The following is a 4,211-nucleotide window of genomic DNA, read 5'->3' as shown; positions in this document are numbered from 1 at the left end:
CTTCCTGTCAACTTGAAAATGTGTTGCTGTTGCCAGGTTTTTACACAGCAGTTTGCAGAACTGAGTCTGTCTTACTGTTGCTTTTCAGAATCCTTTGGGTAGCAGTGAAAATGATGGTCTTGTTAGTTTATAGCAGCAGCAGAGGCTGCAGACCCAAGAGGTGCTGTCTAACTATGCACGTGTGCAGTTATCTTTGCAACCATAACTTGGTGTTCTTAAACAAACTCTTCGGCTGACTTGGTTTTATGTACAAAGATTAAACATGTATTTGGAGTTAGGATGTGGAAAAGGAAGATAGGGAAGGGCTGGAACAAGTATTGCTAGGTTTCTTTTGTCAATACTAAAGTGTTTACATAACAAGCAAATTGCTGTGTTTATTTAAAAAAAATCAAATCACCACTATTCAAGTAGCCTTCTTAAAGAAGAAACAAGTAAAGCTTAGAGTAACCTAGAAAAAGGACTTCCAGCTCCTGAAGGCTTGCTCTGTCTTGTGTAGCAACAATATGTTTGGTAAAATAAATAAATACAGTTTTTACTGTGTCTGTTTTCAGTAGCTTTGGTAAATAGTTTTCTCCTGTATTATATGAAGATCTCAGTCAATATCTTTTAATTCATCATTAAGATTTACAGGCAAGTTACTAAGACACTTTTCTAGTATTCCAGGATCTTGCTAGATTTTAATTATTAAAAAAAAATCTATAACTTCATTACTGAAAATCTTGTTTTGAAATGTAAGCAGCAAATGTGTCTGTAACAGCTCACATATAATTGTGTGGTAATAAAATGAAGATGAAGGTCTTTCTGTCTGCAGTACTATTTTGACAGAGATTGTGTGGCTCCCAGGAGAACCCTGATTTTAATTTTACATGTATACCCAAGGTGAGAGCAGTTGAGACAAAAGTCATGCATGGAAGCCTCTGGCCTCCCTTCTGCTGGTTAGCCACACTCAGGTTTTCGGTGGTATCTTCAACCCTTGGACTTTTACTTGTGGTGAGGACTTGCTTCCAAATTGCGAAGGAATAAGTAGTGTCATTTTCTGTTGTAAGGTAGGCTGCTTTTTCTGTGAAGAACTGATATGTGCTTACCTGCACTTGGCTCTTCCCTCTCCAATCCTGCTTCCAGACAATACAGCTATGATCCAGGCTCTTTGAGGTCAGTGTTACATAGGCAGCACTTGTCCTCATTCTCATTCTTCCATGTTTCTCTATCTTCCTTGCACAGTCTGCTTCCCAGTTATAAAGCAGATGAGAGCAAAAAATCCTAGTTGGGTTTAAGGTTCTGGTTTTTTGGTCAAGTTCATTGAAGTGAATAGTAGCAAGCATCATTGTCTGAATAAATTATTGTTTTCAAATACTTTTTCTATCCTTTTTTAACAAGTAAAAGTTACGTTCTCTGTGAAATGTGGTACTGTATATAACTTTCATATTTTCTATTTTCAAATAGTGTGAGAGATCATTGAAGTCAGTCACAGATCTTTTTCTTTTTCTTTTTTTAAAGAGCCATTTGTTCCATGCTTGCATCAATAACTGGGAGTACACCTGCCTGTTGGGGCACAAGAGGAGCCTAGTAGTGCTCTAGCACTGCAGTAATACTTCTGATTGTAGTACAGCTCTTTGGTTGAAATGGTTCAAAAATAGTAATAAAAAGCTTCTGAACCTAGCACTTGATACACAGTATCCTTACTGTGATACATAAAACTTGTTTGTTTGTTTTTTTAGAAAAAATACATTTATCAATTCCTTCATTTACAGCTGGGGGAATAACAAATGCTTTGTAAACAAAATGTTTTGTGATGCTTTGAGTTTCAACTAGATTGGCTGTCTACCTTTTTAAGGTCACTGACCCTAGAAACAGATTTTTAGTCATAATGTCCAGTGACCTTTAGAGCAGAGGTTCCCAAACTTTTTCTTATTGCGTACCCCCTTCCAGATTTACCACTTCCGTGCGTACCCCTACCAGCATACATTTTGTATTTTAACTCCTTAAATGTCAATTATTATTATATTGAAAATTAAATCTGCCATTATACAATTTCCCCCATGTACCGCCACAGAGATATCTTGCGTATGGGGTACACGTACCACCGTTTGGGAACCCCTGTTTAAGAGTTGATTAATACTGAATGAAATATTTCTTGGAAGCTGTTTTTCTTTTTTTTTCCTTTCTTTCCTGTTAGTTGGCACATCTCATATATCATTCTTTCCTTCTATTTGACCAAGGACTCGTAAGAAAATAAGTTCAGTTTCTTAGCATACTAACATAAGTTAGTACTCAGTAGTCGACTGAGTACAGTCCAGTTGGTAATATTACCATCAGCGTTAACTTCTGATTCTTCTGAGTACTGTGTAATGGGTGTAGATTGAAACAAGGGGAAGGGTGAGGGGAACCCCAATATTATGTTTCTGTAAAACTGTTCTTTCATAAACTTGTCATCTGGCATGCATCAATTAGAGAGCCATACATACCTCTGGAATTACAGATTGCCTTACAGTCGTATTCCCTCAGACCAAAACATGCAAGTGTATGTTGCAAAAAATTGTGTGATGTTTAAGGGCAGAGCAAACTACAGTCAATAGTGTTGCTTGAAGTTATGGTAATGTATTATTTGATTTGTAGTTAATGGACCTGGGATGCCTACATCAGGGAATGCCATTCTGTCCCACCCTAACATGCTTGTTGTTGTTTTTTGCCTTCCCTTTCTTCCTCTTCTGCATTTAGTACTTATCTTTTTTTGGGTATCTTTGAGACCTTTGTAATGTGAAGCTGTGACATAAGCATTAGGGCTGTGCGAAGCTTCAGTCGCTGATTTAATTCAGAAGAGATTCAGCTCAATTCGGTGGCTGAATCTCCAAATCCGAATCGAATCAGGAGACCCTTTAATCTTTCCAAATCCAAATCAAATCGGAACCCTCTGAATCGTTTCAGAAAGATTCGATGATTCAGACATGGACAAAAATTTAAATGTTTTTTCTGCATACTTCAAGGTACCAGGCTGCCCATGAATACTGAGATGGTGGGGCGGATGGAGCGTCTCACAGGAGTGTGGGGGGATCCCCAGTGTGTTCAGCAGCAGACCTGGAAGTGGACCAGAAGTACTTCTGGTCCACTTCTGGGTCTGCCGAGGAGCGAGCTGGGGGACTCCCCTGTGCCCCTCCCTGGCTTGGCGACTGGTGCCTTCTGGGTCTGGGGGGGGTGCCAAGGTCCACCTGTGGCTGATTGTCGAGCTCCTGTGGGATGCTCCATCCATCCCACCATCGCAGCACTCGCGAGATGCGCCTGGTACCTCAAGGTATATAGAAAAAACAGTTAAAGCTGTGTCCATGGCCGAATTGCTGATTCTCCAAATTGGCCTTGAATCTTTGGATTCAGCTGAATTGAATCGGAGACAGTGATCCAAATCCAAATTGAATGAGGCCTGTTTGCATGCCCCTATTAAGCATCTCTTCCCCCCTTTCTCAGTTGCCTGAGCAAGAGTTGAAGAGGGTGATTCTCAATCATAACTAACTGAGCAAAGGTTCTAAGCTTCATATGGTGGAACTGTTCAAATCTTTGTATGGCCCTTCACCTGTTCTTTGCCTTCATGAAGAACTAAGGTTCTCTTAATTAGTGTGGACATTTTGTCGTCTTCAGAGTGGAGACTAAGAAAATGTAAAATCACAAATACAATTGCCAAGCGAACTTTATAGAAGGGGAAAGGAGAGCTTGAGAGCAGTGGACTGTTAAGGAGAAAACTAGAAGAGGAGGAATGGGAGCAGATGATAAAACACTCAAACAACTCTATTCTACAGTTAAGCCATTCTCTTTATTTCTCGCCTCTTTTGACTGGCTCCCAATTATTTTTTATCTGAAAGATGTTCTCCCATAAGATCTTCCTTCTACACTTATCTCCTGTAGAATGTAACATTTTACTCCAGCAAAAAGCCACATAAAAGTAAGATTTCCCCTACCATACAGATGTAACCAGGTCTCTTGATTTGGTCAGTGTGTGCCATATAGATATGGTCAACCCATGCTTTTAAATGGGAACTGCCCCAGTGATGTAACTGGGTTGCTGACAGCAGTGGTGTGGTTGGTTTACAGTGGTGGCAGCTGGATTATTTTTATGGCCCCTCCCCTGCCTCCTTAATTTAGTGCCTGGTGCCACTGCCCTGATCACCAGGGATCCTGGTTTTCCCTGATAGCAAAGAGTTTTTGGTATTTTTTTTTTTTTT

General features: G+C 39.9%; 1 long non-coding RNA gene across 1 annotated transcript; it reads right to left on the bottom strand.

Moving 5' to 3' along the window:
* Positions 1–354: 354 nt before the first annotated feature.
* LOC109298249 lies at positions 355–1,916 on the bottom strand. Its single transcript, XR_002097557.1, has 2 exons — positions 1,086–1,916; positions 355–1,001 (listed from the first exon to the last, which is right to left on the bottom strand). It is a non-coding gene; the product is annotated as an uncharacterized LOC109298249 (long non-coding RNA).
* Positions 1,917–4,211: the final 2,295 nt, after the last annotated feature.

Source organism: Gavialis gangeticus, unplaced genomic scaffold, assembly GCF_001723915.1.
Source record: "Gavialis gangeticus isolate Ggan-Ray unplaced genomic scaffold, GavGan_comp1, whole genome shotgun sequence".
NCBI classification, from domain to species: Eukaryota; Metazoa; Chordata; order Crocodylia; family Gavialidae; genus Gavialis; species Gavialis gangeticus.
This window is presented reverse-complemented; position numbering and strand designations above follow the sequence as displayed.